This window comes from Xenopus laevis, chromosome 9_10S (genome assembly GCF_017654675.1).
Source record: "Xenopus laevis strain J_2021 chromosome 9_10S, Xenopus_laevis_v10.1, whole genome shotgun sequence".
NCBI lineage: Eukaryota > Metazoa > Chordata > Amphibia > Anura > Pipidae > Xenopus > Xenopus laevis.
Window position 1 is genome coordinate 29,591,241 of NC_054388.1, and position 24,787 is coordinate 29,616,027.

Sequence of the window (24,787 nt, forward strand, 5' to 3'; positions counted from 1 at the left end):
CCCATACCTGTATTATTATTTTCAGGTTCAAAATAATTTGGAGAGAAGCGATGTCCAGTGGGTTAATCTTAGATAATTGCTTAAAGATGTCTGTATGGACTGATATTTTCCTGTTTTCTTGGTGAGAAATTTTTACTCTTTTGATGGAGCCAATTAAGCATGCATAAAATAATCAGCGAAGCTAAAACTGAAAATGAAAAGGGCATTGCTGTGATAAGATCGCAAATCACAACTTAATTATTGAACATATAAAAAATATATAAACAGAATGCAGTCTTCCACATGTATGGCTAGTTGTGTGGATACCCTGTATGTGCACCTGTAATTTGACTGTATTAAGATACATTTTGGAAAGAAGAATTAATGATAACATTTTGGAGTACATTTTAATTCTCAAAACTATAAGAATGTGTCAGTATGGTTTTCATGCACAATAGATCCTGCAATATAAATCTAATCAAGACCTAGACGGGGTTGAAGTGGATATAATTAACTATAATTAGTAAATTAGTATTAGTATAATAATTTACTATAGTTATATGATTCCACAAAGAATGCTACTGATTAAATTAAGGAATATTGTCCTCCAACATACTATTTCTACTTGAAAAGAGAACTAAAGCGACAATACAGTTGTGATAAATAGAACATTTTCTAGTTGGACCAGTGTTGTTAGTGAGGTAATTTAGAGGTCTGGTTTTTTGTTTATTGTTTTCTAACTTATTCCTAAATGACCACAAAAGTTGTGTAAGAACCTCATTATGGATCTCTGGTAAGACCTCACCTTGGGTATGCAGTGCAGTTTTGCATGCCAGTCCTTAGGAATGATTAAACTAGTAAAAGTGCAGACATGTGCCACTAAAAGAGAAATGGAACAAATATGTTAATGAGGAAAGACAATCATTGTTGGGATTGTTCCTTCTGAAGAATGGCTTTCTAGAGGCATAGAATATGTTTACAAATATGTTAGAGGACATTATAGACAGCTATTTTTTCCACTCAGAAAAGAACAAAGGATTTTTTGTATTGGGATGTTTTATGAATGTCTATATATGTATGTTTATGTGCATATATAGAGAGAGGGACATAGTTGGTGAGTGTAAGTGATGTTTTTTTTGCCTAATGTTGGTCAATGATGCTTGGAGATACTCTGAAGGGTTGAACTTGATGGATAGTTGTCTTTTTTTTCAACCCAAATGAGCCATGTATATCACAATACAATTTTATCAAAAGGGCCTTGCGGCTAGGTCACTGGCCTCTCAAGTGGAACAATATCATTTTATACTGTATTTGTGAGACAGTCCCAGTTATTCTCTTGGCCTTGGTCAGTGTTCTTTGAAATATACTCTTCACTTTATTTTGAGAACTGATTCTGTGAGTCCTCTTTTTAGTATATACACCAGTGCATGTCCATACCATGCTTGAAAGTTTGTGGATCCTTTAAAATGTTCTATATTTTAATATGAATGTGACCTAAAACATCATCTTAAAGTCTTAAAAGTAGATAAAGAAAACCTAGTTAAACAAATGAAACCAAAATTATTACAAGAAAACAATGATCCAATAGCATATCTGTGTGTGACAAAAGTAAATGAAACTGCAGCAATAACCACAACTAAACACTTGCGGTAACTGTTGATCAGTCCTTCACATCAACTCCATACAGAACAGCTTTAGCTCTTGGGTGTTGATGGGTTTCCTCAAATGAATCGCTCACTTTTTAATCGGGTTAAGGTCAGGACTTTGACTTGGCAATTCCAGAACATTCACTTTATTTTTCTTTAACCATTCTTTGGTAGAACTACTTGTGTGTTCAGGAGCATTGTCTTGCTGCATGACCCACTGTCTCATGAGATTCCGTTTACAGATAAATGTCTTGACTTTATTCTCTGGTATAGTTCAGAATTCATTGTTCTATCAATGATAGAAAGCAATTCAGGCCAGATGCAACAAAACAGGCCCAAACCAGAACATTCCCACCACCATGTTTCAAAGGTTCTTATGCTGGAATGCAGTGCTTTTTTAAGCCAACAGGTTCTATTTTATTTTTTCACAAAACATTCTTCCAGTATCCTTATGGTTTGTCCACGTGATATTTACTGAAAGTTGGTCAGCAATATTTTTGAGGGAGAGCAGTGACTTTCTCCTTGTGGACTTGCCATACACAACATTGCTGTTCAGTGTTCTTCTGACTCATTGTGGACTCATTAACATCAACATTTGCCATTGTGAGACAGGCCTTAAGTGGTTAAGAAGTTACCCTGGGTTCCTTTATAATCTCTCAGATGCCTTGTACTTCTGAGTAGAGTAAGGGTCTTGAATTTCCACTATTTGTACACAATCTGACTTTTGATTGGTGGAGTCCAAACTCTTTACATTTAGCCTTGTAACCTTTTCTAGCTTTATGGACATCAACAACTCACTCTCTGAGGTCCTCTGTCCTCTCCTTTGTTTGAGCCATGATACTCATCCACAAATGTGTTGTATGTGTGAACAGGCTTTGCTGGATTACTGTTCTTTAAGTAAAACATAGTCTCTCGCTGACACTTGATCATTTGATTGTCATCCCATTGAATGAAATTACCAGTCTCTGATTTCACCTTTAAATTACCATATATATTTGAGTATAAGCAGAGTTTTTCAGCCCCCAAAATATGCTGAAAAACGCTACCTTGGCTTATACTCGGGTCAAGCGCAAAAACGGTCGCCGGCGTCTAAGAATAGTCGCCGGCGCCTAAGAATAGTCGCCGGCATCCAAGGATAGTCGCAGGCGTCCAAGAATAGTCTCCAAGAATATACGCCGGCGTCCAAGAATGGTCGCCGGCATCCAAAAACCGAGACACCGGCACCTCCAATGGGAGCAGAAACCCTCAATTTTTTGATTGAAACTTACCAGAAGCTGCTGCATTTCTCACCCTCGGCTTATACTCGAGTCAATAAGCTTTCCCAGTTTTTGGAGGTAAAATTAGGTACCTCGGCTTATACTCAGGACGGCTTATACTCAAGTATATACGGTAAATCCCAAGGATTTGCTTAACTTTTTCCACACACAGATATGTTATTGGATCATTTTTTTCCAATAAATACATGACCAAATATAATCAATTTTGTTTCATTTGTTTAAATGGGTTTTATTCATTTACATTTAGGACTTGTTTGATGATTTTTTGGGTTATAGTCATATAAAAATATAGCATTTGAAAGGGTTCACAAACTTTCTAGCACCACTGTACCATACATGCATGAATTATACATGCAGCCATGGACTTGAAACCATAAAACCTTAAATATTCTATGCAGTGTCTAAAAACAGGCAATTATTAGCTGCCCTACTTTACATTCCATCTGCTTTGTATATAACTCTTTGTTCTTCAACATAGAACGTTTATTTAAACTACAGCTATTTCCAGTGTAATAGACCAGACCTGGATATACAATTTGAATGACTTCGACTAAATATTCATTAGAAATTACCTTATACTTGATCCAAACTAAGACATAAAATTTCCTTATTGGAAGCACAACCAGCCTATTGGGTTTATTTAATGTTTACATGATTTTCTAGCAGACTTAAGGTATGAAGATCCAAATTACGGAAAGATCTTTTATCTGAAAACTCCAGATCCATAGCATTCTGGATAACAGGTCCCATACCTGTACAAGGTACTGTTTTTTATTACAAAGAAACTAATTATTTAAAAACGCCAGTGAGTTTTCGCCCTGTTTCGCAAATTTATTCACCGGCGGCGAATCACACAAATTTGACGCAAATTCACGCCTGGCGAATAAATTCGCCCATCACTAATCATTCTCACTTTTTTCGCTCTGGCGAATGGACATAATTCACTAAGTTTCACTAAATTCACTATGTGGATTTAAAGTTACCTCTTTCGCCAGACTGGCCTTCGCCAGCTCAGACCAGGCAAAGTGCAACGGAGTGCATAGGACTTCCTCAATTTTTAGTGCAAAATCCCAAAAACGCTGGCGTATTTTCTTTTTTTCAGAGTGATAGCCTGCAAAGGTACGTAAATTTTTTTTTGGGTAACCAGGTTCCCCCCTCCATTTTCTAACATATGGAACATAAACTATTTTAATTATTAAGGGTTCCCTGGACTTGTGTAATGTAATCTATTTGCTGCAACATATATGTCCATGTAACTTTATCATTTCCCACCGTATGCAAATTAGGTAACGCTAGCGAATCTTTGCCAGCGTTCAGTGCCCTGGACGCAACTTCGCACTTTAGTGAATTAGCGAATTTACGCCTGGCGAAATGTTGTGATGGCTGCAAAGCCGTCGATGGCGAATTTACGCTCGTTAGGGAATTTGCCCCCAAGAGTTTCAAATGTCAATTATCCATTTAACATTTGACATGCAGCATAATATTGAGGGGTAGGGAATTTGACATAACTCCAACTTGGAGTACAATGATAAAGAGAGCTGAAGTATGATAAAGATCAATTTGGGAGACTATGGCAAACATTGAAGGCAAGGGAATCGCTGGCCTCTTGTTTCATTTCCAAGGTTTATATAAAGAAAATTGAAGATCAGATAACACTCCAAGGTTTGCTTAAATACTAACACCATTAATCACTTAACCTTAACCTGTCTTGCAGGAGTTACATATTTTTGCACTTGCACTTTTTGTCTGTTGTCCGGTACTTCTATGTTGTGTGTAGCGAACGTTGTTTTGTGTATTGTACAAACGTATATGGATGAAATGACAATAAACTCACTCTTGACTCTTGACTTGACTCTTTACCTGATACCCCAGGTCGGTGTACTTCTGGGGGTGAACACCACTGAGTGATCTTCTTGCTTATTTGTGCTGGGAGCATATGTGCAGTAGCAAGAGAAAAATCTAGTTTTAAGCAAAAAGCTAACCTTTTCGCTGTGCTGTGAATGCATCTGTAAGGGGCCAATGAAAAACAAACAAGTTAAAGAAGAAGATTGCCCCGTGTTGCTTGCTGAGAAGTTGTTTTCTAACAGGAGCAACTGCCCAGGATAACAGGTAAATGATTATAATCACTGGGGTGCCTAACATTTCCTTCTCCTTTACAATGACCACACCTGCTAAAATCTATTCTCACCAAATATGCAGATCTTTGCCTAATATGAGCTTGCAAGTGTTTGATCCCAGCCTTATCTTACTATGGACCTGTACAGACCTGTAAAGAGAGTAGATCACATCCACAGTCTTATGTAGGCCTAGGTATGACCAGTTTATTCCGAGTTTGCTGAGACCACTGTATCACTGTGTCATTTTAAATTTTCCTAACATCTCTTGTTAGGGCTAATATTCAACTTCTTTAATGTATCAGTTACTTAAACAAAAGGTGCATTATCCCCAGACAGAATCTGCTGAACTTTATACCCTGCTATAAAAGTAAATCCATTCAGATCCAGAGAGCACAGATTGAAAATCTTAAGCATGCTATCTTCCCTGCCAGACTGGCCTGAGGAACATCACTGGAGCGCATCTGTCTGTCTATTAAAAATCAAGAAGAATTTCATTTAGGATTGCATGTGTGTTAATACTGATTGTAAATTATGTTTTCCCATTTAGAACATGTCTAAGTGCTGATAGCAAACACAATCATTTAACAATGGAAAAAGATGAATAGCTAAAGTCATGGGTTATGCTGCTGAGCAAGTTGATTTATAGGTAGATTGTAAATGAAAGTGTGACAAATAGCCTCCTCTTCTGTTCACTTTCACTGCATTACTCAGGAAAACAAAGGACATAATCTACAACTCCACAGTAAACAGTCTTCAGCTGAATCCAGAGAAAAGAGTTGGGTATAAACCAGCTGTTTTGATGAAAAGGAAAAAATGTTTTAGGTAGAGTCATGAGTCTAAAGATCTTACAGTAAGAATAAATGTAGAAGGAACGACAACAAGAAAGCTATAAGGAATTGGGGCTAGTTGTAATAGCCAGCAGGAAGTTGATAGAAGAAAGGTGTTAATAAGTGCGGCCTAATGATGGAGGACAAAGGCTTTGTATATACATTTTTCATCTTCTGTGTAGATTTACTTAAAGGACCTGATATATTATTTTTAGTTTTATTTCCACCATTTACCATAAAGGTGCATCTGTGTAGACATGCCTAATGTGCCATTGATTAGCTGCCCACAACCTCTTCATCACCTTCCACTGGGGCTCCTTTTTTTAATATAACTCCATTCAAAGAAACTAGAAAGAGGTGTGGTTGCCAGCCGGGGGCATGGGGTGTCACCATAAGGTGTAGACTAGCCGACAGTGACTGTAAATTAGTGCCTTATGAGATATTGTAACTCAGTGCTGTCCAACGTCTGTGGTACAGAGGGCCAGAATTTCTCTGGCCTATGTTGTGGAGGGCTGATAATGGAAGCCAGTGATGACCACCTTTTAAACCACACCATGTTATCACTAGAACTTTTAAGACCATGCCCACAAACAATTTGTTGTATGTGTGAACAGGCTTTGCTAGATTACTGTTCTTTAAGTAAAACATAGTCTCTCGCTGACACTTGATTGTCATCCCATTGACTGAAATTACCAGTCTGATTTCACCTTTAAATTAAATCCCAAGGATTTGCTTAACTTTTTCCACACACAGATATGTTATTGGATCATTTTTTTCCAATAAATACATGACCAAATATAATCAATTTTGTTTCATTTGTTTAACTGGGTTTTATTCATCTACATTTAGGACTTGTTTGATGATGTTTTAGGTTATATTCATATAAAAATATAGCATTTGAAAGGGTTCACAAACTTTCTAGCACCACTGTACCAACAAATGGTTGGTGCTCACTGCAGGGATTTCGCTCATATGTGAAAAATTTAAGTCATACCCTTACATATACCATAAACATACCCTTAAATCCATATGCCACCTCCTTCCCTGTGGATAACACAGCACCCCCTTGCACATGAGTAAACACCTTAGCCTAACAACAATTTCCAAATGCTAAAAAACCCTACTAGGCTCACGTCCCACAAGGTACAGTATAGAGCAGGCAGAGTATGGCACACACTGGGGGAATAGGGCAGGCAGAGTATGACACACCCAGGGAACATAGGGCAGGCAGAGTATGGCACATACAGGGAACATAGGGCAGGCAGAGTATGACACACCCAGGGAGCATAGGGAAGGCAGAGTATGGCACACACGGAGCATAGGGAAGACAGAATAGAGCAGAAGACAGGAATCTAAGATGGACAGTTCATACTGTGCTACATACAGTGACACAACGCTGTTGCCCCTTCAGCAGTTTGTCCGAGTGTGTGCATGGGTGAACATCGTGGGCACTTTCAGTCTGGGTCTGAGGTGTGAACAATAGAGGACAGGTGTGAAAAATGCAGGGGGATTACAGGTGTGACCCGTGTTCTAGCACCCGAATGTTCTTTTTATAATGGCTGAAGTGAACTACCATTTATTTATCAATAAGTAAGGAGTATTGGGGAGCACCTCCCATCAAATAGAAAACAACCAATGGTGTGGAAGGTCAAATAATTAAACCCAGTGGCATAACTAGATGTTGGTGGGCCCCACAGCAAACTAAGTTTAGGGCCCCAACATATCCAGAGGTTGTTCTGTTTTACCAATATATGTTGAAATTGCTCATTTATTAGGGCCTCATGGGGCCCCCTATACCTCCTGGGCCCCCCTGCTTCCTCTGTAGTTACACCCCTGATTAAACCAATATAGAAAAGAAAAAGAATTGACCTATTGCTTTGCACCTTCCCATCCCTCTTTGTCCAAACACACAGTCATATGTCTACCTCACAACATGTGTTAAAACATAACTTTTAATAAACATCATTAAGAAAGAGAAAGAAAATCAACACCATTAAAAATACGTTAGGTACAGGGAGACGAGATGCCACAGGATAGTGGGTTTAAAACAAATCTCTGCGGTAATATATATGCCGAACAATCCCACAAAATAACATGGTGGCGTGTTGTTGTGTATTGGTATCAGCCTTATATACATAGACATGGTAATCCACCATGCATAGCATCTTATACATTTAATTTGATATTACCACAGCATATAACGTCTACAGTATTAATATTGTAGCAGACTGCTGCATTTAGACCAAAAGAGGCACTATCTAGGTGCGACTCTAAGATTTATTGCGGAGGTAGCAGAAGTAGGTTCCGTTTCCCAACCATTTTGTTTATTAAAAGTTATGTTTTAACACATGTTGTGGGGTAGACATACGACTGTGTTTTTGGACTAAGAGGGATGGGAAGGTGCAAAGCAATAGGTCAATTCTTTTTCTTTTCTATGCCATTAATTTATGCCAGTTTATGACTCCTCCTCTTTTAAGCATAACTTTGTTGGACTATTCGAGGGTACAAGATAAGTTTGCATTATAATACCCTTTAAGGAAGAAATTAAGGGGTAAAAAGATGTAGCTTTACCCATTTTAGTTCAGTCAATGGTCCAAAACCTCTGTGTGTACAACCCATTAAACCTTTCTTTTTTTATACAAATTTTTTTCCTGTCATGTGGTTCTAGATCAGCCTCACCTGGTACCTTGAGATCTTAAATAATAGGTGCATGACTGTGTATACTTCTCAGGCTCTAAAGCAATCATTAGTGATTGACATGAGGATTACAAAACATGCCTCATGGTTTACCTGAAAGAAGAACTAAACCCTAAAAATAAATAGGGCTAAAAGTGCCATATTTTATTTACTGAACTTATTGCACCAGCCTAAAGTTTCAGCCTTTCAATAGAAGCAATAATGCAGGACTTCAAACCTGTCACAGGGGGCCACCATCTTGGATAGTGTCTGTGGCACTCACATTCTCAGTGGGCTCTGAGCGGCTGTTAAGAAGCCAAGCTTAGGGGTCGTTGCAAATTATCAAGCAGAAAATGCCTGTAATATAAGCTGATGCAACAGGGCCAATTATTAAATTCTAATGCTACTTGCACTGTTTTCTGTGCTCCCATGTAGTAATTATCTGTATTAATTACTAATCAGCCTTTATATTGTGACATTTATATTCTACGTGTACTGTATATTTTGAGTCAGTCCCTAAGGTCAGTAACTGACAGCGGCACAGAGCATGTGCAGTGAATCAGCAGAAAAGAAGATGGGGAGTTACTGAGGCATCTTTGGAGACACAGATCTTTACTGCTAAAGGGCTGTAGTTGCCTTGGGCTGGTACAGAAACCCAAGACATAATGTCCAATATTTCTAGCCTACTGTACTTCTTTAGTTAAGCTTTAGTTCTCCTTTAAGAAGAGCTAGAATCCTGTAACTGAGGCCATTATCTGGAATAATGGTTTGAATGAAAGTGGACTGTTTGTGTCAATATTGGAAGTCCCAATATTAAATTATTACTTCAGTCCTACAATGTTTTTTCTGACTATAAGTGCATACACCATAGTCGGGACATAGCAATTATTGTCTAGTGCAAACAATGCCAAATATTTCCATGGAAACCCCAGAGACAGTTGCCTTGGGAGACAATGTTTTGGAGAACATGGTGCCATGGAGACCATGGAGTTATGACGGCAGTAGTTTTCTCTCAAGCACACACAATCTTTTCACCAATATAGGCTTCAATTCACAACAGTCCTACACTAAATTCAACAGGATCCATAAAGTTGAGTATGATGCATAGATTCATTCATAACTTTGCTGAAATGTATGAGTTATAACCATGAGGTTATCTTCAAGGAGATCATGTTGATACTTGCTACAGAACCTGTTGTCATGGAGGCCAGGGCATGTGGCAATTGCCATGGATACTGACAACCACTGCCATGGAAATCGTTTCTATGTATATTGTAAGAAACACATTTTTGGAGCTATTTAACAACCAATGCATTGGGAGACACTTCAGTGCAACTAATTGAAACAAACATTCTACATTCATGAAACATGCTTCACCTTAATGGTGAAAAGTCACATGTAAACCTAAAATGTATATGTTTATATCCCATGTTGAACATTGAAACTGACAGATTCAACTGCCCCTTTAATATCTCCTTATTTGCATACTGCTAATTATATGTGTTTGTGAGATATTTTGAGCTTTAGTGTTAGATGCCCAAACATGTACCAATTTCTGGTCTTTTTCCCTTTAGCATTTGTCTGACAAAAACTGAACACGCTGTCTTTATGCTTTGGTTTGGCTAGAGTCTTAGCCGGTCTTTTGAACTTTATATTCTGCACCATTTACAATGCAGCACTCAAAGCCCGCTTCTTCTAACATGCAAAGTTACCAATAATATTTAGCAAGCTAAATATATCTATACACACATACAAAATACAGTATATCACATTAACACAGAAAACTAGAATATGTAGACTGTGATCAGTGACATAATTATATGGTACTGGGCCCAACAGTGAATTCAAGTTATGGCCCCAAAACATTGCTAGGTTTACCACTTTTACCAAGATATATTGAAATTGCTCATTAATTAGGGCAGGAATAAGAGTATGAAAAATTGTCAATGGGGTGCCAAATAAGGTCTGTGATTGGCTATTTGGTAACCCCTATGTGGACTGGCAGTCTACAGGAGATTCTGTCTGGCAGTTCACGTGGTTTGTATGCGACCAAAACTTCAAGCCAAGAATACAAAAGTAAGCCCCTGTTTTGAGGCCACTGGGGCCAACATTCAAGGGGTTGGTGAGCAACATGTTGCTTATGAGCCTCTGATTGGGGACCACTGAATTAGAGCCTGACTGGGCTTTACATACGCTTGGGACACCCTGCGACTGCAGGGTCTGATTCATCTGCAGTTACAAGCTTGGCTGTGATTGTTAGGCATGCACTGAATCCAGGATTCAGTTCGGGATTCTGCCAGGATTCGGCCTTTTTCAGCAAGATTCGGATTCGGCCGAATCCTTCTGCAAGGCCGAACCAAATCCTAATTTGCATATGCAAATTGGGGGCGGGAGGGAAATTGCATGACTTTTTGTCACAAAACAAGGAAGTAAAAAATATTTTCCCCTTCCCACCCCTAATTTGCATTTGCAAATTAGGATTCGTGTTCGGTATTCAGCCGTATCTTTAGAGAAGGATTTGGGGGTTCGGCCGAATCCAAAATAGTGGATTCGGTGCATCCCTAGTGATTGTATTATGATTTGTAAGAAAAAGCACAGAACACTGCCAGGATTTCACAAAAAGGACTGTAATTACAACTGATGGCAGAAATAAACACTGATATTTTTGTTACTGTTGAATCAGTTGGGACTGAACCTCAATGCTTGGAATTGCCGTGTGCATGAATATAGAGCATGTACATCTGGCCCTGTGCAATTCTCCAGGCAACATTATCAGATAGGGGGATAAAAGAGCAGAGCCCCTGGCTAAGCAGATAAGAACAGCTCCACTGGGGGAGAAGAGAACAGCAAGTTTTTGCTTCACCTGCTAAACTGTGTCATCCTTCCCCTCCTGTTATCTGCCTGGAGCACTCCTGCTAACACGTACATTACAGCACTCTAACATGCTTTGCATGGAGGGATTCTCCAACAGAAGAACAAAAATCAAGATCACATAGTAATGAAGCAAACTAGAGGCATGAGGCAAACAAGACAATGGTCAATACAAAGAGATAGCTTTAAAACGAGCGATAGGATGGAGCCCGCAATCCGTAGGCTCTGCTGCAAAATATTTTATTTAATCACAACATGTTTCAGATCAACATGGAACCTTTTTCTAGTGTAAAATACAAATATCCACAAATCACCTTTTAACACAAAACCCACCCTATTGCTCCTGCCTTAGTGACATCACAAACTCTTCAATTGGTCCAGACAAGTCTTTCTTTTAATCCATGTATAAAGTGCAATTTTAACCCCAAGTCCCAAGGGAGTGTCTGAATGTCCATCGAAAAATATTATACTCTTAAGTAACGATGTCCTTTCCCACTGTAAACACTGCAACATTAAAATATTGCAACAATTACAATATATACATTAAGTACTTGTAACAATTGTTGCAATAAATAAAAACAGTTTCAATAGCTTGCTGTTAAAATACCATACTTGAAAAACAGGTACTACTCTCACTGGAGTCTGTATTTACTTTCATGCAGTCTTCTCTTTATGACTGGGATATCGATACGCCTACCTCCTGGAGAGTGTTGTGCACTTGTTTGGCTGTTGTAAAGGGGTTTCTCTTCACCGTGGAAATGATTCTGCGATCATCCACCACTGTTGTCTTCCGTGGATGTCCAGGTCTTTTTGCGTTGCTGAGTTCACCAATGCATTCTTTCTTTCTCATGATGTACCAAACTGTAGATTTTGCCATTCCTAATATTGTAGTAATTTCTCCGATGGGTTTTTTCTGTGCAGCGTAAGGATGGCTTGTTTCACCTGCATGGAGAGCCCCTTTGACCCAGGGTCAGACTAGGGGTCCCAGGGCCCACCGGGACTGCTGTCCAGGGACTCCCTCCGTGCCCCCTGGCCTGCATACTCGATGGCGCACATGCACACAAGAAGGTGTGCATGCATGCATGGAGCCGACGGCGCGCTTCAGTGCACTGAGCCGCATGACGCACAAAGCTGCACAGCGACATTTGCAAATAGCTTTTATTTTCAGGCCCAGGAGATCCGGAGAGGGGGTCTGGCTCAGCGGGGGCCCATGAGGGCTGGGGCCCACCGGGTTTTTCCGCTGTTTCACGCTGGTCCATTCCGACCCTACTTTGACCGCATGTCTGTTCACAGCAAAATCTTCCGCATACAAGTACCCCCCTCAAATCAACTCCAGGGCTTTTATCTGCTTCATTGATAATGACATAACGAAGGAATTGCCCACACCTGCCTATGAAATAGCCTTTGAGTCAATTGTCCAATTCCGTGTGAGCCCCTGAAATGAAGTGATTGTGTTAAAAAAGGCTTTAGTTTATGTAATCTTTTTGTTCAATCCACTGAATTAAATCTGAAAGTCTGCAGTTCAACTGCATCTGAGTTGTTTCATTTAAACTTAATTGTGGTAATGTACAGAAATTAGAAAAAAGTTGTCTTTGTCCAAATGTTTATGGACCTAGCTCTATCTATCTATCTGTCTGTCTGTCTGTCTGTCCGTCCGTCCGTCCGTCCGTCCGTCCGTCCGTCCGTCCATCCATCCATCCATCCATCCTGTTTCAGAAAGTACCTGCACTCTATCGTTGTCCAGTGGTGGGTGCTTGGTCAAAAGTTTAACATACAAAGTTCAGATTGGACGAGCACTCGCCTTGTGTTTTAAAATGATTTTATTGAATCATCACTCATATTTTCCAACATTTCGGCCCCCCTTGGGGCCTTTATCAAGATCCTTGATCAACATTTATTATGCATCAAAGCTGCTAAAAATCTGAATCCAAAAACACTCCAGCTAAAACCTGTAGAAATCATGTATAAGTCAATGGCAGATGTTTATTGCCTTCTTCTTGACTGGTTTTATCACGATAATACAAAATAGTCACGTTTTTCAGGCATCAAAATGAAGATGTCTCACGATTCGATTAGGTGCATGATTTTGCTGCGACTTTTTCCAGCACATGCTTTTTTTAGTTTGGATTTATTGGAAATTAAAAGTATCGGGTTTTGGAGTTTGGTTGAATTTTTTTTATACAGTGTGATAAAGTTGAGTTTTTAGTAAATACCCCCTAATGTCATTACCTTGAGAACATACACATACACATGTTTTTGTCCTCTGTGAATTTATGTTTGTAAATGAAGCACAAGCTCTTTTATTGGATTGTCCTAAATAGATAGTTGATGGTTGTGCTTGAAGGTTGTGATTCCTTTAAAATTTTCTATATTTTTATATGAATGTAATGTAACCTAAAACATCATCTGATTTTCAAACAAGTCCTAAAAGTAGATGAAAAAAACCTAGTTAAAAAAATGAAACAAAAACTATATTTGGTCATGTATTTATTGAAAAAAAAAAGATCATTGGACATATCTGTATGTGGCAAAAGTAAGTGAATCAGTATTCATTGATAAGTTCTCCAGGGTCCATCTGTAACGACTTACCCTGGTGGTCTAGTGGGGGGGGCGGCAGGCGGGGACGCCCGCCACGCGTCCATCTTCTTCTTCCTGCGCCTGGTAACTAAAGGCGCGCCTGTGGTATTTATCGGCGCATGCGCGCTGGCGTGTTGACGCCAGCGCGCAAGGGCACAAAATTCAAATCTATTTAAAGTTCCAGGTTGTATTTTTCAGTGCCCATGATAGGATTTGTTCCTGGTGCTTAGCTGTTGCTATTTCTGATCCTGAAAACCTGTTTGATTACCTGTTGTGACCCCCCAGCCTGTTCTTGACGATTCTGCTCTCTGTATCCTGACCCCTTGCCTGATATCCGACACCGATTCTGCTTAACCCTCTGATTGACTTCCTGGTTTGACCCTTGCCTGCCTGACCACGTTATTCTCTGCCTGCCTCAACCCAGCCTGATCTGACTACTCTATTGCCTAACGCTCTGTACTACGACCTTCTGTCTAAAGACTTTGCTCTACAGTCGTGCCCCTCTGCCTATCCAGAACTCTCATCTTGCGCCTCTCGTTTAAGTCCTGGTGGCATCCAAGTAGCTGAGGGCTCCTCCCGAGGCCCAAAGATGGTCACACTACTGGTGAAGTACGAGCCATGACCAGGGTGCCTGGTGTTTGTTCTGGTGTTGGGTGCCGACAGTGACACCATCTTCATGGAGGATTTATGCTAAGTCCCCTCATTAAATGTATAAGTAGCTAAATATTTGTTTATCTAACCTCAATTTTATCTGCCACTCTGTGACCTTGTTAACCAGTTTGCCCACATCTGGCAGCATATATTTATTTGCTCTTATAGTAGGGCTTGAGTGTGATTAAAAACAGCTTATTATATAGATGTAAAGATGCTTGGGTGTATGCCGGCTCCCCTCCCACTTTGCACCTGATAACCTTTGCACAATCTGTTTAATTTCAAGTGTAGTCAGCCCACATTCTTTGGTATTTGACCCCACTGTGAGGCAAACAAAGCCAGAGCCCTCTGTGGTACAATACACACAGTTGTTCCCAAGTCCCCCTATAAGAGTTGTGCACTGTCTGGGTTCTACATGCAGACTAAACTGGGCTCCATTGCCACCATTAGATCACAAGGCCCCATACAACGAAATTTTTGTTAAATCTTTTTATACAAATGGAAGATCACAGAGACTGGCCAGCTGTAAACATCACAGCTGTACCCACATGTTCCAGTGACCAACAGTAGCAGTGCCCAATCCTGGCATCATTTGCAGGCAGAACTACTGAATATCAGCTGGCTACCATATCAACTCTAAGAAACTTGTAACAATGGATCCACAGTAAACAGCCTCATTCCCTAAAGGAGTTGTGTATGTGCGTCCTACCCTATGCCCACGTCCCCGCATTGGTTGGTGCTGTTACACAAGCTTAGTGGTTAAGAGTTAAAATGAAAATATGAGCACTTCGGGGGAGGTTGAAACCAGGGAACAATTTAAATTTGCTGAAGACCAATACAATTCACATGAGTCAGTTATTCATTGAGTTGCATCTAATTAAGCTCCAAGTTGCATATGATTTGCAGTAATTTGCTACATTGTAATTGATATCCTAATCCAATCATGGGTAATCCTCTCATCTGCAGTTTAAATATTCTTGCAAACAGGGTTTCCAGTGTGAAGAGGCTTTGGCATTTTTAAAGAGGTACTGTCGTCCAATTTTTTTTAAAAAAAAACCTTCTTTGCTTTAATATAAAGCAAACTCGGTATATCACACGGTGCTGGCGCTGTGACTTTAAGCATTCCCTGATGGTACATGTGAGTGAGCTGCTTAGGTCAATCTGCAGTTACTTTAAATTGGCTCCAACTTATGTGCGTTTCAGATGACATATATGTACCTATGCAACATAAGGTGAAATTGTTTTCATATCTTACATTTGTAACAGGAGTGCTCCCCTATTTTTCTGTCCATATGGTGGAACACAAAGTAAGGCAAAAGCTTAATTTACTTATGCAGGAAGCATCTTCTGCCAATTTTATTGTATTGTTTCTTTTTTATTTTCTTTTTATTCAGACCCACTCATATTTATCTTCCAGTCTCTTCTTCAAACCACTACCTGTTTGGTAAACCGCACTCTAGCAACCAGATAGCTGCTGAAATCCTTTTTGCAAATTGCAAATTTTTTTAAATATTACTTTTTACATCATAGTAAAACTTCACAGCATATGTGAACTTCTTGGTTTAATTTAAATTATTGGTTCAATAAATGGTTAGAAATATTTAGATATTCTACATAAAATACTCACTTAAACTAGAACTTTTAATATATTTGTGTTTTGTGCCACACAACAATAAATATATATTTTTTCAACTGCACAGAATAAGTATTTTCTAGAAAATCACTGAAAATTCAGTTTTTACATCCCAAAATCAATCAATTAATCAATCATTCAATCAACCAAGCTCTTAAAAAATCCTTAAAAGTATTACTTTGGTATATTAATTTTTATCTCATAAAATGTACGACTAACAAATGTTGCCTATGTCATGCCAGCTCTTGTGGTATTTGTATTCTATTTCTGTCTAACTGGTGTGAAGTAACATGGCACAGTAAATTTGTCCAGAATTTCTTAAACAAATGCATATGTTCGAGATCCTAAGTGATAGTCTTAAGGCGAGAATGTTTGCAAGTATGGCATTTGATTACAAATATCCATGGAAGCAACATTCTGTTCTGCACACTTTGTCTATTAAAGGAACTGGTTTATATAATAGTTGTCTTTTTAAGGTGATGCTTTTATTCTGACTCGATGGTTCTCCCATATTGTAGTTCACACTATCTAATTTAGGACGTGTGAGGCAGGTCCGATTAAAGTTGAACTTCACCATACAAATCAGAGAAGATCTATCTGAGTGCAGTATCTGTTAATACCAGCTCTTGGGCTGGCTGTGAGTTGTACATTAGGGCTCATTTAAAATGCAGTGTGCAAATAAAATAGCCACTTTTTTGCAACTTGCACGCTGTGTGGTGGCTTGTGCAAATAGTGGGAGACTTCTGCACTCCTTTCCGTAGAGCAAAGATCTGCAGCTTCTTTTACTAATACAGCCTTGACTGCATTAGTTAGCACTGTATTAGTGAGTGGTGGAAAATTCTTATTGCAGAATTTACTACTTTGTCGTGAGTGCCAATATCCTGTATGTATGTATATATATATATATATATATATATATATATATATATATATATATATATATATATATATATATATATATAGATAGATAGATAGATAGATAGATAGATAGATAGATAGATAGATAGATAGATATATTTATAGTTGGGCTGAATACTCAGAGGCATTTCAGCAGTGACTGGATCTGTTTTCTAACGCTTTTACTGCCATCAAAAATGAAGGCTGTTCCCAAACTCCCATAATGCATGAAGTGCCTTATGTTTCCTACCAATGGTTACTGCCTGGGGTAAGATGTTTAGGTAGAAACTGATTATTGAGTTAACTGAGATCATAACTCCTAATGAATGGAGAGAATATGGCAATCAGGTTAAATAACAGCTCTCAGAAAAATGTTTTGTATATATTTTAAGTGCTTCCCACTCAACGTCTCTGCTGGTTTCTTTCCATTCTTTCGCTGCTCGCAGGGAGCAAAGTCAAAGGTGATGTTTTTACAGTCTGCATGTAGCTTTACAATACCTCCATATGGTCATCACAAGATTATACAGACACCCTGTCAACCTGGATTAGAAAGCCATGAATCAAATGCCATTATGCAGTTTACACTTGTAGACTCTCAGGGGGAGATTTGGAGTTAACGCAGTTAGAAAAAAATATCATAGCAAGTACAAATTGTTTAATACAGAATAATTCAAATATCCAATCCCTGCAGTGTTAGAAATGTTAGGCTAAATCCACAAATGCACACACTTATGTAACTCATATTGAAATGTATAGTTTTATAGTTTTTACAACATGCTAACATAGTATTAGATGTTTGTTGTATTAGACAGGCAGGATTTGTGTGTGTGTGTGTGTGTGTGTGTGTGTGTGTGTGTGTGTGTGTGTGTGTGTGTGTGTGTGTGTGTGTGTGTGTGTGTGTGTGTGTGTGTGTGTGTGTGTGTGTGTGTGTGTGTGTGTGTGTGTGTGTGTGTGTGTGTGTGTGTGTGTGTGTGTGTGTGTGTGTGTGTGTGTGTGTGTTATTGTTTTTTTTTTTAATATGCTCAAACCAGAATGCTTAATACATGTTAAGTTATCCGTCCATTTTGATATATCATTGTTACTTTTTTGTTATCTATGTTCATCTAATCTTCTCTGCTTATTTTAAGAAGACTTTCATTTAGTGTCTACTTTTCTACATTTACAGTACATTCTATTAGTTTCCCTTGTCTCTCTCCACTTGTTCTATTTCCCTTCTTCATGTTCCCCTATTGTCCTCTTTATCCTCTGTTGTCCTTTATGGTGTACAACGGTTTTACTACTTTGCTAGCCTGGGAGTTTCTGAATTGACAAAATTGATGAGAACAGTGAAGACTGGACTGATACAGATGAAAGTAGATTATAGTCTACTATGCATTAAAATAACTTCTATAACCATATAGGAACATGTAGAACTGAACCAAGAGTATTTGATCCCTGACAATGATGAGTTTGATCACAAATTTCCACAAGGATGGTGAAAATGTTTAGAGCTAAGTGAGAAGACTGGAGTCCAGGTAGCTAGAGGTTGAGTTCTTGATTTCCCACTCCCATTTCAGTGATCTAGAGTTTTGCTTGCTAGCACAGTATTCATATCACTATAATTAGATATTACCCACTTCAAAATCCATTGTGCTTTCAGTATTGTTATAAGATGATGTTTACAGACCAAATAATGTTTATTTTGCAAGTAGTACATAAGATTAGGTGTTCAAATAAAATTAAGCAATGCCAACTATGTAAATCTGTAAGGATCACAACTGTAAATAGCCATTTATCAAAAATATATGTCCCATGACTCGTAATTTATAAAAAGTCCAAAATGTATTCCATTAGCTTTGTACATACTGACCCCATATGACCCAGATATGCTTTTCGTTCCCTCTGGTACTTAATCATAGGTGTTTATGAATCTATGATTAAAAACCTATGATCACAACTGTGTTTGATTCTACTGAAGAGATGTGTTTGTGAAGCGGTTACAGATACTACAGATTCCAGACTGAAGGATTCCAAAACAAGGAACATATAAGTAACAGCCTGAAACTTTTCATGCCTCAAGGTACTTGACCATAGACCTATATTTAAGCACTGAAATGATTTATCTTCCCTATATTCACCTGTAATAAAGGTTCTGGCTTCTTATACATAACTGATTGGTGTTTTTTTTGTTAAGTGCCTACCTTGTTTTGGAATTCTAGTTCTCTTCCTAAGCCTGAAGGTCTTGGGCATGTGTGAGCCTTTTCTCTTCAGTAGCAATTTTGTTCCTTAGCATTCTTTGCAAAAAAACCTCACTAGATTTTTCCTCTGCTCCTCTTAGAGCCACCAACTTTTCACACCATCCACACTCACCATCATATCTCGTCTTGAACTTTTTTCTTGATGTGCCAGCGTTTTTTGGGGACTTAGAAAAAATGTAAACTTTTTTTGGACCAAGTCCTATCTACTCTATTGCACTTCCCCCGGATCAGAGGTGGCGAAGGCAAGTCTGGCGATAGAGGAAACGTTCAGTAGAATCAAAAACTTAGTGAATTTGCGTAGTAACGCAGAGAGAAAATTCACCTGACGTTAGAGTGCGAAGTCCATCTCCTTCGCTGGCGTAATTACGCTGGCGCCCATTAGTAAATCAGCGAAGTGCCGAAATGACTTCACGCTGGTGAATTTCGTCAGCGTTCACCACTTCGCCCTTTAGTAAATTTGCCCCTTAGACTGTTAGCTCTATGAGGCAAGGACCTCTTTCCTATTGTGTCTCTTAATATATGGCACTAAATCTCTACTGTATATATTTATACTGCTTTACTAATTTATTTTAATGTCTTCACTCTGTGAACTCTATTTTATTGTTAGATTATACAGTGCTGTGTATCCTAGTAGTGCCAAAGTCATACATTAACTTGTTTATGTCATGTTATTCCCTTTGATGGAAACCTATATATGTCATATAATATATTTTAATTGTGAAATTATGACTTGTACTAATTAGAGCAGCACGTTTAGGACATATTGGTTACATGTTACTAATATTATAACCATACCATTTTATTTTGTTTATTAGTTTGGATACCCACATATATTTTATTGTATATCTATGCAAAATACATTTAATGCAGATCACTTCTGACTGAGGTATTTCATATTCTGCAGTGGTCAGAGTAAAATAATCTGGACAAGGCCAAGTTGAAAATTAGAAGTGGAGTCAACTCATCCATTATATTAAATTGTTCATCTAATACTTTAGCTCTATTTTTCATAAGGTTTAGCTTAGTGTTTTAATCAAGATTTTTTTTTAAGTAGAAAACCAAGAAATACCAGATACAGAAAACCATCTTACTTGCAACATATGGTAGCATATTGCATGTGTACAAGGGATATTTATAGCTTGTGTGAGAAAATTCTCCCGTTGTACATCACCACCAACACAATAAAAGCTACAGGGATCTTAATATACAGTAGGTGAAGCCAGCGAAGACAACTGAGAATTTCCTACTCTTCTATTGCAGCTCCGCATTCCAGATCGAGGTTTGGAACGTAGGTGATGCTGGACTTTTGAAGGACATATTAAATAACCTCCAGAATCCAGCTTGCAAACCAGGATCAGACTTGCTAAAGGGACACAAGACTCGTAGGTAAGCTACCACCACCACCACTTTGGTTTTAAGAAGTCATTGACCAATGCATGCAATAGTTTATATTGAATGTGTATAAGAAAATATGTTACTTGGTAACGACTACATTTACTCCTCATGTGCTATGAACCCAGTTCAAGAAATGATTTGTGATTTTTTTTTTAATTTGTTTTATTGATTAAGAAAAATAGCATTTCCATGTTGAAATATGAAATGGTAAAATCACTTATCTGAGAAGTGCATTTTCGCTATTTACATATGATTTATGGAACGTCCCCCTACCTATAGTGGTGACAACTATAGCAATTGTTAGAACATCTTAGATTTGCGTAAATCCCAAGTGGTTTCCCTGGCATAGTCATGTTTTAATATGATCGGGAAATCTAAACACTTCATCCTCTGTGCAATATAACAACTTTCTTTCCTGTGGAGCTTTTTATACCTTAACTATTTGAGAATTTATTTGCTCTTGATGACTCCTCCAAATATACCATACAAGAATAGTTTACTCTGAGTGCTATAAAAAGATTTAAATAATTTTCAGATCAAGATCTTGATCAATCACATGTGCTTGAAGTTCTCTTCAAAATCTTGATGCCTAATTTTTCTAGCAAGTCTGGGTGTATATTTTCTGTGTTGGGTTTTTTGCTATTTCATGTATAGACCCAGGCAGTTATCCACCTTTACTGTTGACGCTAGATCATGCATTACTAAGTGGTGCTACCCCATTGTAGTGTTTGACAGTTAATGAAACAATACTGATGCAGTCATTTAGTACATTTAGTAGCCCTCGTTTTATAATTTGACAATTGCTGGTATCTCCATATAATTGTGTACATCAGGTCAGAAATGTGCTACAGGTATGGATCTTTCCGGAAAATGGATCTTTCCATAATTTCGATCTTCATACCTTAAGTCCACTAGAAAATCATGTTAACATTAAATAAACCCAATAAGCTGGTTTTGCTTCCATTAAGGATTAATTATAGCTTTGTTTGGATCAAGTACAAGGTACTGTTTTATTATTACAGAGAAAAAGGAATCATTTTTAAAAAATGAGAAGAAAAAATGAGATTAAATGGAGTCACCCTTGCCATAATTTGGAGCTTTCTGGATAACGGGTTTCCGGATGACCATGGGCGTCCACATATAGGGGCAAGGGGGGGCACTGCCTTCATGCCTATCTTGCCCATGTGCATCTGTAATGGTACAGCCCAGGACCCTGAGGGAGAAGGCACTTACCCTGCCACACAATCATCAGTGTCAGACTGGGACACCACCACCCAAAAACCTTAGACCAGGGGCCCCCTCTCATTACTATTATTCTTCCTCTCCTCGCTCAACCGCTATTCTCCTAGTCTCTTTTTTTTACATAATATAATACTATCATCTATTATTATTTAGTCTTTTTGTTCTCATAGAAATAAAGAATGACCATGAAATATGCCAAATGTTTAGCTGCATGAGGGCCCACTGACACCTGGGCGACACTGAATCTAGGTAATTACACCTAGGGAAAACATTTTTATTATCATATCTCCTTTATCTTTGTGTTGTCTGTGAAAATGTTATGTGCTGCTCAGACACCATATGACTTCAAGTATTTAAATAACGTAAATGATACACTTTGTCCCAACTCACTGCACTCACTGTTGCTTCATTCAGTAACTGCTTAGACATCCCACTATGCTGCACAAAAAAACAGCCTAGATAGTATCTCAAAAATTAGTATATATATATTTTTTTAAAAAGGTATTGTGTTGAGTTACAAACATGAAGTATAATGTGCAGCACTTTTGAGTAGTTAGGGGCCCCCTGAAATGGTGCATTTTGGTGAAGAGAAATACCATAAAACTGTCATCTTGGGCATTTCTCTGGGATTACCAGAACTATGCTGTAATATGTAAGTGTATAGAATCCCTTTTGGTGTACTTTTCTAGATGTGCCACAATGAATCCAAGTACAGGCATCTCATTCCAGTGCTCTGACATACACACAATAGGCTTAACTTGTTCGAAAGTGTAGCCACATTAACAATAGATATCACATGCAAACAGAGATCAGAGCTAATGTACTATTCCATGTTCTGAAATAAATACCACAAGCAGTGCTGTTGGTTCCCTTTACTACTCATAAAGATTTCATGATATTGAATATTTTAAGGTACTAACATTTAATTTCAGATAATTTGTTTCTCTCCTAGGGCTGTATTTAAGTCTGATGCCACCCTAGACACCTGACCTAAACACGCCCCCTACACTGTGCGCATGACATCACTTCCGCCAACCAATTGCCTGCATCATCCCTTTATCTTTAATACCCTCATTCATACTGTATGTCTAAACAGCTGGTCTTGCTGTAATTTAACCACCCACAGTGTAAGTGGTACCCTGTTGCTTTATCAGCTTTTTACAGAGGGCATTGTATAATGCACTTTTAGCTTGTATAACCTTCCTCCATACAGTACAGCTAGCTATGTTCAACCCTGTGTTCATTCCAGGAGTCTGATTCTCAACATCTGTTTCATAAAACCTCTATAATTTTTTTTATGATTTTTCACCTTCTTACACTAATAAATGGGTGTGATTAAGGCTGGGCAGTGTCAAGTCTATATAAATATCCCACCTAATCCAGCTGCAACCCGGTATAATTTGCCTTTGTTATCATCTACTGAAGAGGCTAAATTAGTAGATTCCTTCCTAATTCCAGGGAATTTTAGACAACTAAGGTAAAAGAGCATGAGATGATGATTCTAAAACAGAATTTGGTTGCAGATCTGCACGTAACTGGTTTTCTCTCTAAATATTGAATTTCCATGGCTTCCTAAAAATCAACATAGACCATCAGGGCCCTTCTAAACTGTGGGGCCGGCCCTTTTCCGAAGGCCCAAAGGGAAGAGTTGTCCGAAGGCCAGTTAGGGTGAGATTTGGGAAGGATGTTTAGTGGCTCTCAGTATTACATAGTTTCCTATAAGTCCTAAGGAGGATAGTAGGACTGACACAGCAGTTAAATGTTGTTTCAGTTTCATTGTTAGGAACCAAGGAGAAACATAATCAATGTGACCATTTCCTGCTCTATAAGAGCCTTATTCTAACTTCTCTCTCTCTCCCCCTCTATATGTTATCCCTGCCAAATCCCTAGCCCAATACCCACAATAAAGATACACACAATGACTTTGTGGTTAATCTGTGTAATCCACAGCTTTATTAATAATTAGATAAACTGCACTGTTTGATCGCAAGGAAGGCAAAAAACCTCTGAAAAGCGAATTTCCTTCACTAGAGGGAAAAATTCCTTCCTGACCCCTTAAAGGCGATCGGATTTGCTCCCACGATCAATGCGCCAAATAGAATCAAGGGAAGCGGGGGGGGTATATGGTAAGGTAAGGGATTGCGGTGAAAGGATGAGAAAGAGAAGGGAATATGGCAGCATAAACATGGGCACATTTAAGCCGCACAATGAATGCTGCATTCCTTTCTATCCATTGGACATCACTGGTGGAATTGAGATGCCCCATACTTACTGCTGTTTCCTGAGGATGTTGTGCCTAGACTGAGGTGCATTGGTATTTGTTACCGAGGAAACTGCTGGTGGTGCTGGTATCATGTGCCGTTTGTGAGCTGTTCCATGGACCATCTGTAAAACCAAACAAGTTAACTCAGACTATGTATTTTTTCACCTTAGCAAGTGATATCCCTGTAAAATCCTTATATGGGTATGGGACCTGTTACCCAGAGTGCTTGGGACCTGGGGTTTTCTGGATAACGGATCTTTCTGTAATTTGGATCTACATACCTCAAGTCTACTTATATAATCATGTAAACATTAAATAAACCCAATAGGATGGTTTTGCTTCCAATAACTATATCTTATTTTGAATCAAGTACATGAAACTGTTTTATTATTACAGAGAAAAAGGAAATCATTTTTAAAAAATTGGATTAGTTGAATAAAATGAAGTCTATGGGAGATGGAATTTCCGTAATTCGGAGCTTCTTGGATAATGGGTTTCC

General features: G+C 38.5%; 1 protein-coding gene across 7 annotated transcripts in view; it reads left to right on the plus strand.

The window, feature by feature from the left end:
- LOC108702718 (RNA binding protein fox-1 homolog 3) overlaps nt 1-24,787 on the plus strand; it is a 614,603-nt gene that overhangs the window by 199,688 nt on the left and 390,128 nt on the right. For all 7 annotated transcript variants that reach the window (XM_041578500.1, XM_041578497.1, XM_041578495.1 and 4 more), the window contains one exon: nt 20,649-20,774. The gene's annotated coding sequence lies outside the window, so the exon portion shown is untranslated. The remainder of the gene's footprint in view (nt 1-20,648; nt 20,775-24,787) is intronic.